The following is a 16,011-nucleotide window of genomic DNA, read 5'->3' on the forward strand; positions in this document are numbered from 1 at the left end:
TGAGCATAGGAAACCTCAAAGCCCGCCGCCACAGTGACACACTTCTCCAACAAAGCCACACCTCCTAATAGTGCCACTCCCTATGAGCTTATGGGGGCCAGTTACATTCAAAATGCCACAAGTGAGGTGGCCTGGACTTGGGCAATGGCAGTGAGTATGCTTGGTGTTATTTCTGGTAAGTTCCCTCATAGGTAATAGTTGGCAGTATTTGTGGATTGAAGGAAAGTGACATTAGGTTGACATTCCAGTGTAGGTGACTGTGTCTACTTGGGTCTACTCTCCAACAGAATCCCAAAACAAAAGAGAATCACAAGCTGTCACAGATAGTGATCAGTGTGGCCCAAGGGAACTTGGGTGCCTACAGAACCTCCAGGTGGAAGTCTTGAGGAAGTAGTGGGGATATCCTAGAACAAAGCTCAAGAGGAGTGCCTGGTTCCCTTGGTTCTGTTGAACACATTGTCCTTGCCTTCAAAGTGGTCCTTTGGGGAAATCTTGCAGCTTCTCCCAAGTGCCAGGGAACCCAGCTTCTTAAAGCTTAAGGAAGTGTATATTGGCTCACTGGAAGCATTCACCCAGCATGCCGATTTATACTCACTGTGATTGGGCGATTATTTACAGCATTCCCAGGGGTGCAGCGCCAGCTGGAGTCAGGCTTCCTAATGGTTTCCACCTTATTCTTAGCAATTACATTCAGGCTGGTGGTACATATACTTGTATAAATTGCTCACCAATAAACACATCCCTTAAGAGACTTATTTATCTTCTGGAAGCTTCATGAAATAGCCATACAGGTTCATCATGCCGTCTTCCACCCTTAGATTTTATAGGGATTCCCTATTAGCTTTAATGGGGTGTTGTTAAGTGTCTCCCCCTACACCCTTATTGTAGATCAAGATTACTGCATGACCAATAAAAGGCACAGTCTTCAAAAGATCTACTGGGTCGTTCCCGCCCACCTCTGCAGGGAGGGCAAGAGTGTCTGCCTAGGGTGGTCCTAGGGCTTAGGCTAAACCCTGTGGCTTCCTTTCCCTCTTGATCTGAGGTTGTTTCATTGGTGGGTTTGCTTTAGAATTGCTTCTATTTCAGGTAGAAAGATGGTTGAGCTGCTCCAGCGAAAGGAATGCCCAAGAAACTTTAAAATGACTACGTTTTTCTCTTTCATAGGATATTCCTGGGTGTGCAGGAAGGCCACCCCACACGTCCACCCCAGAACCCCAGTTTCCTCCATTGTGTTGCTCCATAGTCATCTTCACTAGAGTGGTCAAAGACAGGGGTAGGTAACTCTGGAGTCTGCGTTTTGAGTACTTGGTGTGAGAAAAAGGAATTCCATCAAAGTGGCTTTTCTTTCTTGTAACAACTGCCTGGAAGTACCCCATCATTCAACTTGTCATGACCCACGCTTGGTCCCAGAGCTATGTGGAAAAAAGAGGGAAATTTGGTGCTGGTTAATATGACACTCCTTCGAGTGACCGCTCTTGGTTAGCATCTCACGAACTGCCCTTCTGAGAATAAGAATAACAGGTTGAGAGGTGTGTGATAAAATGTCCCGACCAAAACCAGCTTTGAGGAGGAGCAGCTTTATGTGGCTCTAAAAGCTACAGGTCGCAGTCCCCCACTGAGGGACATCGAGGCAGGAACATGGAAGCAGGCTTGATTGCTGCTCCACACAGCATTATCTGCGACCAAGAAACTCACTTCCTGAGCGATAGTCTATCAAAGCATGCACACTGTTGTGGTATTAGCCCCTGGCTCTTACTGAAACCTTCTGTTTTAGCTGCTTTGGGAGAACAAGAGCTCACCACAGGCTGGAAGGCATGACTACCACCGGGCTGAGCATGTTCAGAGAGGCCTAGAACCTGAAGACTCCCACTTGGCTTTTCCTTCCCTCATGCACATTAGGGTGACCTGAGTCTGTGGCATCCACCTGGAATAGAGCGATCACCATCTAAATTTTTTTTTTGTCTTGCTAATCTACAACCTTCTGGTCTAAAGAATGTTGTAGAATAATTTTTGTGTACACTGTGAAGATGTGTCTTTGCCAAGGTACCTTCTGATTCGTTTAATAAAGGACCAATAGCTAGTTAGGAGAGGATAGATGGGACTTCTGGGCAGAGAGAAAAGAAGAGGAGATGAATCTAGGCATGGGGGAGATGCCAGAGGAGACAGATAGGAAGCAGGACATGCAGGAGGGAAGGTAAAAGCCATGAGCCACATAGACTAAAATAAATGGGTTAATTTAAGTTATAAGAGCTAGTGGGATAGCCTAAGCTAAGGCCAAGCTTTCAAAATTGGTAATAAGTCTCTGTGTCATTATTTGGGAGCTGGTGGTACAGAAAAAAGACTCACAATGAAAGAAGTTGGAGTTTTGTTGAGATTGGATATCAGCTGCTTTAGCAACAGGTTTGACATATATGAAACAAAAACCAATCTAGAAAATCCACTAACATGCCCAGCCATGAGTTCACAGGGCCCTGGTTGATCTGCCGTCCTCTCGACCTTCAGTCTTACATTTGTTCCATAGTGAAATGAGCACAGCTTCTAGCCATGTTCAGTGGGAGGATGAATGTTTCCATTCCATCTTCCCAGAAACAAGGATCCAATGGAGCATCTCTTTCCATCTGATCTCTGCATTTTCAAACATTTGAGAATGTTCCCTATATGAAAATCTGATTTAAAAAAACCACCATTATAATGTAAATATGACTTTAGTGGCTATAGAATATTCTATCACATTTATATCAAATAATTGCTTAGTCATTTCTCTGTAACCACTTGAATTACTTTCAGTATTTTATTGTGTTGTTCCTTTGTCCCATCTCTTCATAAATTTGTGGCCTGTTTCCAAAGTGCTGCTAATGTAAGTACTACTGTAATTAGAGCATCTTTGTGTATTTCTATATTTGAAAGTATCATTTCTAGATATGGAGTTGCTGAGTTCAAAGCTAAGAACATTATAAATTGTGCACTATTTGAAGGAAGGTTTAGAATATGTCTACAAGAAGCATTGATGGAAACTTCTCTGTGATGTTTGGATTCAAAGAGGCTTGGGTGTGTTTACTCCCTATTGAGGCCACCACCAGCTCAAATTCAACAGATGTGACTTCAGGGGCCTCTGGCAGGGGCCTGTTGCCAACCTGTAAGCCAGACCTCATGTGGCAGGTACATCATCTCCCAGAAATGTCCGACAAATCCTTTTATACCCAGGACTACAGTTTCTAGCCTCATTAGGACATATACCCTAGTGATTGATTATTTTAGAACATTTGAGTATGCTATGCTTAAATTTTTAGAGCCTAAGTGCCTGTGAAATAAGGGCTACACTCGTTCTAGTCACCACATTGTATTGTTTACTCATTTAGTGTGTGTGTGTGTGTGTGTGTGTGTGTGTGTGTGTGTGTGTGTGTGCTCCCTTGCCCATGCAGACACATGTGGAGACCAGGGGTTGACAGTAAGATGACTTTTCTCAATCACTTCCCCACCTTATTTTTCTGAGACAGGGTCTTTCTTGGAACCAGATACTCTGTTTTAGCTACATTGGCTGACCAACAAGCAAGACCCTGGGGTCCCCCACCCCCACCCCGCTCGCTGTCTCCATTCCTCAGGTGTGTACCACTGTGCCCCGATTCACACGGGTCTTAGGAATCCAAACGTAGGACCTCAGGCTGTGCAACGAATGCTGCGTCTGCTCCTCGCCTTCTCTGTGCTGTTCGTCAGTAGCCACAGTCTGTGCCACACCATCCTCAATGTGCCCATCTCACCAAATCAATAGCCACCAGCTACATGGAGCTATCTAAATTTAAATTAACTCAAATTAAAAATTCCCATTCTCATTTTCACTTGCTGCCCCTCAAGTACTCCATTGCCCTGTGTGCCCCATGGCTATTGTGTTGAACAGTGAGGATGAGGAATTTTCCGCCATGGAGAAGTTCGATTGGACCATGTGAGCAGAATGATTCCTCTCGAGACCCAGCTGTCACTGGGAACCTTTGTTTTATAATTACCTTTCCACAAATCAATTCAGGTCTGAAATGAAGTACATCCCTCTATTCATGGAAGACACAAAGGGGGCATCCCACCTAAAAAGGCTGACAGTAATTACAGCTGTGAACGACCTTTGAGGATATACCAGGTGCTGGCCCCTCAACTAAAAACAGCTGCTTTCCCACAGCCCTGAGTCCTGAGTACTACTTTAGACAAGAGTGAGGATTTAGGTAAATAAAATAGTCTCCCATTCACTAGAAATAATTTGTTGGGAAGAAATTCTTTAGTATGATGCTCAAACTAGGGAATAGGAAGTCAAGCTCATGCCCAAGGAGTAAAAAACTCCCACCAAATTTCTCTGTAACAATTTATTTTGCTAGGCATGATGGTTCACACCTGTCATCTCAGAATTCAAGAGGCCGAGGCAAAAGGATTGTTACAAGTTTGAGGTGAGCCTGGGCTACAGAGTGACTCTCTCTCTCTCTCTCTCTCTCTCTCTCTCTCTCTCTCTCACACACACACACACACACACACACACACACACACACACACACACTCATACAATGTAGGAAGGACCGGCAACTCTTCCTCTCCACACAGACCTATAGACAGGAATGGAGGGAGGAAGGGCAATGGTGTGGCCTGGTCTTGTCCACTTCAGAGTTAGGAATGTTCAGCACAGTGCTGGAGCGTCCTTTTTGCTGAGGAGGCTGCTTGAGCCACAGCACACTGATGATCCCCGTGTAGAGATGACTCACTAATGTGGAGGTTTGCTTGAGGCTGAATTTGGAAGCAGAGATGGTATGTCACCAGTGCTGCCTTCCAGGTCCCTCAAGGCCTGACTGAAGCGGGAGCCTGCTCCACTGCCAAGTAGCATGGAGCTACAGGGCATCAAGGAGGGGCCCGCCTGGGCTCCCCCACAGGAAGACCAGTGCCAGGGGCTCACTCGGGGATGTGGGACAGGCAGCAGTCAGTCAGAGCTTGGGTGTTCCCTAGATCTTGCTCCAGGGCCCCTGAGTGTAGGAGTTGATGGAAGCATGGAGTTTCATGAACTGCCAGGATAAAAAGCCAAGTGAGGAATCTTGGCCGTTCCCATTCCGTATGCTGTGGAGTGGAAGCCCGGCACTCCCTGAGATATTAGGCTCTAAACCTGTCACAGTAAATACTCAAGAATTAATACAGCAACTCCCAGCCCTGGCAGTACAATTTGCCATCTAAATTGTTACCTTCCCCAGAACGGTACATAAACAAGACGAGCAGGTCAACTTTTCAACAGGCATGGTACTCATGGAGCCCGCTCTTTCCAGGGCCCTTCCTGTGCTGAGCAGAGAGGCATCCCCCAGAAGGGTTTGCTTCTCTGACCTTCACAGAATTGCCTTTGCCATTCACCAGGACAGTGAAGTTCAAAGTCATTGGCCCAAGGTCACCAAGCTTCCGGGATCATTAAGTACCTTCAGCATCAGTGTCTGTGACCACTGAATTGGGTCTTAAAAGAGTTCCAGAGCTGTGGGACAGCTCTGTCGCTTGTCTTGAAAGCACGGCGTGAGTTTGAGTCTCAGAACCCACATAAGCAGTGGTGATGCGAGCATTTAAGGCCAGCAATGGGGAGCCCCAGACAGGAGGCATCCTGGGCCTTGCTGGTCAGCTCCCTTAGCCTGCTTGGCCAGCTCTAGAACCTGGTGAGAGGCCCTGTCTCAAAAACAAGATGAATGTCTCATGGGGTTGCCTCTGGCCTCTGTGCCCACACACACATCATATACACCTATCTGCACAGATGTTCTTTCACATGCACTAACACACTAACATGCATACACACTAACATGTATGCACACATATACACATACAGAGAGAGAGAGAGAGAGAGAGAGAGAGAGAGAGAGAGAGAGAGAGAGAGAGAGAGAGAGAGAGAGAGAGTTGTAGGAGGATGGAGTCAGCAGGAGGAAGCACAAGCTGAATGGCAGAGAAGGGTACTGTGGACAGAGCTCTGCCCAGCCCCCAAGCATCCTTTTCCTCTTTCTATTCACCCCAGTTCCAGCTGCTGAGCTCTTCACTTCCTGCACCCCACATGATCCCATCATCAGGAGGACTGGCTGTCTAGGAGGGCTCCCAACACATGCTGCTCACAGGAGCAGTAGTCTGAAAAGTACCTGAATTTTACCACCTCTCCTCAGGCAAGCTTTGATTGGAGAACATGTGAGCCCTGACATATGGCCTTGGTTCAGGACAAATTCTGAAGTGTGACAGAGAGCACCCCATAGGACCAAGCCAAGCCCAGTACTATGCCGTGGATCACACTCTTGCTGTACCCCCTTTCCACCCACCTTTCTTCCTCACTCCATTCTCAGTTCCTTCTGGAAACATCTCTCTGGCCCATCTCAGCTTTTGTTGAGTGGAACCCATGCAAAGACAGAGCTCCATCGTGAAGAGCAGGAGGCTTGTAGCTGAGACAAGTTAGACTTGGTGCCTCAGGTCCCTTCTCCTTCATGAAGAAGTAGCTGGAGGCTAAAGCTTGTCTTTCCATGCCTAGCACGTGACTCTCTTCCCTGCTAATAAAACGTGTAGATTAACATTTAAACCAAAATAGAAACTCAGACGGATTAGTTACTTTTCTCAAGACAGAAGTGGCTTGTGGAAGAAAGGGTCTGTTGTTAGGCTGTGTTCAAGTGCAGTCCATCACAACGTGGAGGCTAAGGCAGCAAGAAGATGAAGATGCTTGCCTGAATCTCTGGACCAGAAATCAGAGTCAGACAAGAGGCAGAGCTGGGCTGCAAGGACTATGGCCTGGTGATCTGTTTCTCCCAGTTAGGCCCCACAGGCCCCACAAAGAGCACCAGCCAGGGACCAAGTGGGAGGCACTTCACACTTAAACCACAATAGTAGATGTTTACAATTTCATTCAAAAAGGTGTTGATCCTGCCCACCACGAAAAAACAAGTCTTTGATATTACTAATGAGGCCCCTTTGCCCAGCTTGGGTGTAAACCAGGGGTCCTTTCTGTTCCAACACTTAATTCCGTCCTTATCCGGAAGGGAAGTCCCCCACTGGACCATCTCCACCCTCATCTTTCAGTGTTCCTCAGTCTTACTTAGGAGTCTGCTCCTGAGCTAGAGAGACTCTTTGGTGCTTAAGAGCATTTGGCTGCTTTTGCAGAGGCCAGAGTTTAGTTCCCAGCTCCTACATTTGGTGGCTCGCAACTGGTTGTAAATCCAGCTCCGGGGGATCTATTGCCCTCTTCTGGCCTCTCTGAGCACACACACACACACACACACACACACACACTCTCTCTCTCTCTCTCTCTCTCTCTCTCTCTCTCTCTCTCTCTCTCTCTCCCTCTCTCGTATGCACACGCACACGCATGCACGTGCACAAACACACAGACACACACACACAGACACACGCACGCACACATGAGCACACACACATACACAGATCCGTTTTTAAAGGAGCAGGCCCAATTGCCACTTCTACTACGGCTCCTGTTGCTGCCGCATTAAAAACCGCTCACACAGACTTGCACGCAAGGTACTGAGCTGTGCTGACATGCAGGCTGCAGCCCCAACTTGCGGCTGCTGTTCTCATACACAGCCAATGACAGCGGGATACAGGCATGGTGTCCGCAACTTGCACAAATACACACATGGTAGCCTCCCTTGCACAGGCCTCTGTGGCTCCGGGGTCAGCACCTGTTTAATTTGCCTCCACCCTCGGTCAGTTTCACAGTTTGCACAGAGGAAACGTCGGCTCATGTTTCTGCCTTGTTCTGTGAAGCAAGCGCTGGTCTTTCTGATTCTGTGATGGGAATGATGCCACTTACTGCTCTGTTTCACCTTCAGAGCCGGGACAGAAACACCAGAATGTTATTTTTCAAAAGAGAACTTAGCCACATGGAAGGGAGTCACTACTCTCACGCACAGGGACATCCCTCTTGTGCAGTCACTGTGAATGCCCAAGGGAGCTCCCTGGAGATCAACAGTGGCACTAGACCCTGAGAAGGGAGTCACTGCTAATTTGCCCCCCCCACGGGAGTGGAAGTAGGAACACAGGGGAGCGGGCTGCTCTTTTCTTTCAGCTCACAAGACTGAAGCACACTTTACATTTCCCAAAGGCCATAATTATTTCCTGGAGAAGAAATTCAAATGACCCAGATAGTTAATTCAGTGAGATTGGCCCAAAAAGTATTTACCTAAAAGGCAGTTTTGTCAAAAATAACATCACAACGTAGTCAGGGCTGGCTTCCAGTGCCTGAAAAATGTAAGTGAGGGATCCAAGGCTGAGGCCTAATCTAATTAGGGAGGGCAGGGAATGTGGATGTCAAAGGGAAGAAGCAAAGGAGAGAGGGAAGGAGGGGCCAAGGGGGAGGGGAGGGGAGGAAAGGAGAAAACCTGAGAGGGGGTCTCAGCAGAAAAAAAAAGTAACTGACCACCAAGGTCGGTTTTCCACCCAGTCACCCCTTTCCAAGGAATGCCAACAAATCCACCTTCAACCCATGAACCCTTGAGAGCTCTCCAAGACAGCTGGGCCTGAGGCACTTGGAGTCACAGAAGCCATGCTTATGGAGACAGACTCACTGTTTGTGTTGCTGTGGCATTGACCCATCCTTGGACAAGGGGCTTTCTCCATGGAATAAGCTGCACTGCTCCAGGGTGTCTGTACTTCTCCAGATTTGGTGAGGCTGGTAGAGAATACTGAGAAGTCCTCCAGAGGACCCTCGTCCACCCTCTCCCAAGATGTAGGGCCAGTCCCCACATGTGGATCCTCTGGTGGTTCAAGAGGCCTGGTTAGGAGCTCAGCCTGCCTCATCAGGGGCTGCAGCATCACCACATAGCCAATCCGGTGCACTGGTTCAGATGCGATATCCTACAGGTAAGTCAGTGATTCAGAATTTCAGTGAGAACGAGGCATGCTGTGTATCAGGCTCTCTAGGATCCCAACAGGAAACATGGAATCATGACACTCAAGAGTAAAACCCATTCATAGCTCAGCAATAAAAGCAAGAACTGACCAGTGGGGCTGCATGAAATTCAAAGCCTCACGGCACAGGGAACAACAGAATGGGAAGGCAGCTACAGAACGGGAGAGAATTATTTGCCAGCGATACATTTGACAGGTCAGTTTTTCCACTCATTCATCCCTGTCCAATGAATGCCAGGCAGCTACTGACAAATTCACCTTCTGCCCATGAACCTGTCTCCAAGACAACTGGGCCTGAGGAGCATGGAGTTACAGAAGCCATGTTTGTGGAGAGTGACTCCACATATAAAATGTGTAAAGAACTCCAAAAATTAAACACCGAATAAATGAGTGATCCAATCAATAGATGAACAGATGAAGCGAACACACTTCTCAGAGGATGAAGAACAAATAGTCAACACATGTGAAAAATGGGGCTGGCAAGACAGCCCGGTAGGGAAACCTGAGCTCGGATGCCCGGAACTCACAGATAACAGATACAGTGGTGTGTGTCTGTAACTCCGAGTTCTTACTGCAAGACAGACACGAAGACAGGAGAATCCCCAGAAGCCCACAGGCCAACTAGCCTGGAGCACAGAACTGCAAACTGTAAGACTTCTCTCAAACAAGGAAGACAAAGATTGACATCTGATGTTGTCCTGTGCCCTCCCCCTTGCACTGTGGCATGCACACACACACGCACGCACACACGTGCACGCACACTCCCCAGCTCCCACAGACTCCAAGAGCACACTCAGTTACTGAGGCAGTGTTTTGTTTGCTGACCCCTCTACCCGACACAACAAAGCACTGAGAGCACAGTTAGAGTCCACAGGACACACCTCACGCCCTGCTTCCTACATGTCCACTCGTCTTCCCATTCCTAATGTAAGTTCCTTTCTCATACAGGGCATCTGTGTGCCCTGCAGACCCGGGCACAGAGCTGGCACACAGCAGACCCTCAGTAAATATTTACAGATCGTCTGCTGGGAAGGAGACCTGACTTCGGCCAGCTGCAACACACATCTCCTGCCATCTCTTGACTGTGGCTGTCTGGCCGACTTCTGTGACACCAACACAAGCTGATTTCTACTGACTTTGGATAAAAGAATCTTTTCCTCAGTCCTTCAAGGGGAGAAAACGCCGAACTGGTTGGGGGTAGAAGGCTGCAGAATCCACAGTGGAAGCTTTGTGTGAAATTCCCCTGCTTGGTATTTCTGGTGACGCAGGGAAGGGCCAGGTAACAGGACTCTTTCCTGGCTGACTAGGGCATTGCCACCTGGGATGTCTGCAACAGGGCCACCAGGAGAAAGGATGTCTGGGAGAGCAGGAAGTCACTCTACAGAAATGCAGTGCCCTGGTCCGCCTGGCCACCCAGCAACCCCAGCAGGGAAACAACATCCTTTTGTGGTCTGCCCTGGCTAGCTGCCAGGGCTCAACAAGGGCCTTGTGATATGCACTTTTGAAGTGTGTTGGTGGCAGGATGGCATGTCTAACTCGTGTTTAACGCCCATCAGCGTTTATGTCTCTTTCTCACGCCCACGGAGGCAGACTGTGTGGCAGCCTGACTGTGTGACTGGAGCTCTCAGGACACGGTTCTTTTTACCCTAATCCTGGTCTCTGTAAGGTTTCAAGGGTGAGCCCTTGGAGGGCAGAGACAGAGGGAAGATATATACCTGTCATCAGTTCCCGTGACAATCTGTGACACTTTTGATCATTGTAACAGTTCTACAGAGGGTTGTAGCCCTCTGTTTATGGGTAGGACTCGGAGAAGTTAAATCATATGTGGCTCATAATAACACCCCTAGGATACGGTAAACAGAGGCTTGACCCCAGCCTGTCTCCTTCAACAATTAGACTCTTCCAAACTCTCTCTTAAGACCCCAGGGTCAGGACCAGTGAACCGGCTCACTGGGTGAAGGTGCTTGCTACCAAATCTGATGACCTGAAGGTGGAAGGAGAGACCTAGTCCTAAAAGTTGTCCTCAGACCTCCACGTGTGTCCCAAGGCACATCTTCAACCACACACATTAATTAATCAATTCATTAATTTAGTACAATTTAAAAAAAAAGACCTCAGGGTCACTCCTTAGGGACAGAGTTAGTCATCCACCTGCATTTCCTCCACCTATATGCCATCTCGTGGATGACCACGGCCACTCAGAATTTGAGAAGAACCTAAGCAGGACATGTCAGTCACCCCACTTTCATGGTCTGCTTTAAGGGTTCTCTACTTGGTTGAGGATGTTAATTCACACAATGTATCCTTAAAGTAAAAAAAAAAAAAATTACTGTGGGTTCCCCCCATAATTATCTTGTTTTCCTATTGCTTATGAGTGGCAACTGTTCTGGTGCCTCCCTGGGTGGTCCCTATGAAACCCAAAGCAGAATGGCCACCCACCCTACCAATGTGAAAGGTTCCTCATAACTGAAGGGCTTCGTACCGTAGAAACACATCATAGAAACTGAAAGAAAGCTGTTCCAGCACAGGCCCTGCTGGGCTAGCCCCCACCCCTGGAATAGTATTTGAAGGCATGTAGTTTGTTTGGAAGTCAATCTCAGAAAGTTCTAGAAGAATAGTTGGAAAATGAGAAAGAGAAAGACAATACATTGAGGTGCTAACAATCAGTTCACCTCTATGGGCAACTGGCGCTCAATCCCATCAAGCCTTTCTGGGACACTACACAAAGCATGTCTGGGAGTGGGGATACCCCAGAACAAGGACCCTGGTCCACCTGCTCCAAGACACACCAAACACTCAAACACATACGGGGTAGAGAGTTCTTAACCAGTGGTCCTCAGCCTTCTCAATACTGTGACCCTTTAATACAGTTCCTCAGGCTGTGGTGACTCCCAACCACAAAATTATCTTCATTGATACTTCATAACTGTAATTTTGCTACTGTTATGAGTTGTAATATAAACATCTGATATGCAGGATATCTGATATGAGACCCCCAAATGGGTCACGACCCACGTGTTGAGAACTGCTGCCTTAGACAAAGAGACACGTGTGCGTCAGACTCAAAGCTGTCAGCAGATATCAAATGGTATCGAAGGGATGCAAGTGGGGTACAAGAAACAAGGCTTCGGTCCTCGTGGTGGTCTCATGCTGGGTCCAGGAACGGAGGACAACAATCTTCCCTCTTGCCCACTTCCTCCTCTGTGGTTGAGCTTTGGAAGATACAAAGGGGACTCTGGGTAGCCTCAGGCATGGCGTGTACACCTCAGTCATCTCAGACCAGGGCATAAGGAACCAGTCACTACCCAGTTTGGAGGAATCTCAGGCGAGGCAGAGAGTCACACTGACTTGAAATAAATCAGAGTCAGGTGAAAGCTGAGCAGGAAGGAGAAGGGTAGACCCTGAGACATCTCAGTGCACTGGGTGTGTGAGCTACAGCATTCCTGAGGGGCAGCCATGAGAAAGAGTACAGAGAAGCCTGGTGTGGTGACGGAAGAGAAGCCTGGTGTGGCGGTGGAAGAGAAGCCTGGTGTGTCAGAAGCCTGGTGTGGCGGTGGAAGAGAAGCCTGGTGTGGCGGTGGAAGAGAAGCCTGGTGTGGCGGTGGAAGAGAAGCCTGGTGTGGTGATGGAAGAGAAGCCTGGTGTGTCAGAAGCCTGGTGTGGCGGTGGAAGAGAAGCCTGGTGTGGCGGTGGAAGAGAAGCCTGGTGTGGCGGTGGAAGAGAAGCCTGGTGTGGTGATGGAAGAGAAGCCTGGTGTGGTGATGGAAGAGAAGCCTGGTGTAGTGACGGAAGGATTCACACTCCTGCAGGAAGTTACCCATTAGAAGCAAAGGTGACTGCAAAACAAAACCAAATGTGACTCCTCTCGGAAACACAAGGAAGGCTGAGGTGTGGGAAGGAAGGATGCTTTGCAGCCTGGGGGAATGCTGGGGTCCATGCAGGGGGGATGCTGGGGTCCATGCAGGGGGATGCTGGGGTCCATGAAGGGGTGGGGATGCTGGGGTCCATGCAGGGGGGATGCTGGGGTCCATGTGGGGAGGGATGCTGCAGTCCATGGGAGGCATGCTGCAGTTCATGACGGGGGATGTTGGGTTCCATGTCAGGGAATGCTGCAGTCCATGGGGGAGATACTGGAGTCCATGGCGGGATACTGGGGTCCATGGGGGGATACTGGGGTCCATGGCGGGATACTGGGGTCCATGGGGGGGATACTGGGGTCCATGGGGGGGATACTGGGGTCCATGGCGGGATACTGGGGTCCATGGGGGGGATACTGGGGTCCATGGGGGGATACTGGGGTCCATGGCGGGATACTGGGGTCCATGGGGGGGATACTGGGGTCCATGGCGGGATACTGGGGTCCATGGCGGGATACTGGGGTCCATGGGGGGGATACTGGGGTCCATGGGGGGATACTGGGGTCCATGGCGGGATACTGGGGTCCATGGGGGGGATACTGGGGTCCATGGGGGGATACTGGGGTCCATGGCGGGATACTGGGGTCCATGGGGGGATACTGGGGTCCATGGCGGGATACTGGGGTCCATGGGGGGGATACTGGGGTCCATGGGGGGATACTGGGGTCCATGGGGGATACTGGGGTCCATGGAGGGGAATGCTGGGGTCCATGGGGGGTACTGGAGTCCATGGGGGGGATACTGGGGTCCATGGGGGATACTGGGGTCCATGGGAGGGAATGCTGGGGTCCATGGGGGAGGTGACACAGTAATGGACCAACTGCTTCTTGCCCTTCTACCGCTGATCTTCTTTCTGCTTGTGCGACTCCCTCTTCTGGTCCCCATGCCCCCCTCCCCCTCCATCCATCCATCCATCCTTCCCGCCCTCCCCCTCTCCCTGTTCCTCTTGCCCTCCCCACTCTGCGCCTCTCTGGACCACTATGTGTCTAAGAGGCCCCATTATTATCTCCCATCACACCCCCCCCCCCACTCTTTCCCTGGGCTCCACAAGGCTCCTTCCAACCTCTTTCAGAGACTACTGTGCACCTCTGGAGAGGGTCTGGAGCTCAGCAATTGAAGCTGCATAAATAACCAGCGATAGGGAATGGAGCATATGCGTCCCAGTGGCATGCTGCCTGTGCTGGTGGCAGATGGAGTCCTGACAGGCTCGTCCATTGCCAAGCACTACTCAGGGTGTCAGTCACCAACAGCCTTCCATTCAAGGGTCCCTTTTGCCATGATCAACATTTCAAAAGCAAATGCACAAGGCCTACAGTAGGTTGCTATAATTCACCCAAGGGCTGCGCCTGCCGCTGGGAGAGCAGCCGCATTCTTCTCTCTGAGTGAGCTATTTTTACCAATGCTCCCCCCTTCATTCCAGCTCCCATTTCAGCCTCAGAGCTGAATTAGACTCTTTCTTCGTCTTGTAGGCTCCCTCTCTGTTATTATATAAAACCATTTCAGCCCTTAAGGAGTTGGCATCTGACATCCACAGCTCCTGGATCCCCAGAACAGAGACAGCGAGGGATAAATAGAAGGGAGGGGAAGAAATGTTCTGTTCTGGCTCCAGCAACACGGATCGTCGGAGAGTTAAACAGCAGCAAAGCATTTGGTGTTAATCTTTAATATTCCCAAGAACTCGTCACCTCTTCCTTCAGGCCCACAGCTGCCTCCTCCAACTGACGCTGGTACTTCTCACAAGACATCACAACTTCCATTGTGTTCCGGGAAAAAGTACCCACCAGAGGGGAGTTCTGAGTGATCAGCCCGCCGCTGAGGAGGAAAGGGAAGCTATGCTTGTTATTTACAGGAGGCTGAAAGAGCTGAGCGTGGTTCCCTCCTGTTCCTCCCGTGCCTCGCAGGTTTGCAGCAGACTCCACCTGTGCCCAGCCTCTGATGCCTGTCTCCCTTTCTCAGGCTCCAGAAGTCAGAGGGATATGTTTAACAGATGTCAAGGGATGAACATGGCACCAAAAAGTGGAAATGGAGAGGGATTGTGCGTCTGATGCCTGGCTGACAGTGTCTGTTGGTGGCAGGTCATTCTTACCAAGTCGGCAAGCCAGCAGGGTAAGCCGGGTGGCTCAAATGTTGTCCAAATGGCATGATCCTTTTCTTCTACATACTCCACATGGTGTGTCTCAGTAGAAGTTCCTCAGGGGCAGGTCCTAGGTCAGGATTCTAGGAGGATGAGTTCATCTGGAAGGAGATCCTGCAAACACCTTAGAGGGTGTGAGACAGGGCCAAGGAGCCAGTCAAATCCCTGGAGAACTGCAAGTCAGTGTGGAGCACACCTCAGAGTAACCACTTGGAAGGGCCAGTGAGCCCCGGTGTTCTCATCCACTGGTCTGGCTGTTGGTCAAGTTTGCTGGGAGGAGAGTGCGAGTCCTCTGGCTCTTTGGGCTTCTGCACACTGCTACAGAGAACACCTCCAGGAGAGACATGTGGGCCTTAGCCACCTCATGGATATAACTGGGGAGCTGGCCACACAAGGCTGTCAGAAGAATACCAAAAAGAGGAATATCACTGTGATGCTGGCCATCCATCACCTGGACTGACATCGTCGGGAAGTTGGCCACTGGACAGATGTCACAGTAATGGCCTGCCACTGGGTGGACAGCACAGTTACCAGCTGATAGAAAATGCCACCATGGTGCTGGCTGTTGGATGCACATTTTTGATAAGCTAGAGGGAATATGGACATGACATGTGTGCAAATGTCAATGACCCCTATAGTTTGCTGGGGATTATGACTTCAGATAAAGAACAAGTCTCTCCACCTAACATGCAAAACCTTTACCTGAACCTCCACAACTGTCCATCTGATATCTCAGTGACTTAGGCTCCTCATCTGCTCTGATCCGTCATAGATCCTATAAGAATGTCCACAGTGTGAGTGGAGGTGATAACAGACATGGGGAATGAGAGTGATTCTGGAGATTGCCCAGCCTCAGGTAAGGGACCAGCTCTCATTACCAGTGAATTGTAACCTGAGCTTGCCAGGCCATCCAGCTTTGGGATGAAGTCAGAATCCGGGAGAGAAGGTATACACACACACACACACACACACACACACACACACACACACACACACACTTCAGATAAAACAAAATCAGGTTATTAAATCCCATCTGCAATTTCACCTGCTTCCAGCTTGGAGCCTGAG

Source organism: Peromyscus eremicus, chromosome 7 (assembly GCF_949786415.1).
Source record: "Peromyscus eremicus chromosome 7, PerEre_H2_v1, whole genome shotgun sequence".
Lineage (NCBI taxonomy): Eukaryota > Metazoa > Chordata > Mammalia > Rodentia > Cricetidae > Peromyscus > Peromyscus eremicus.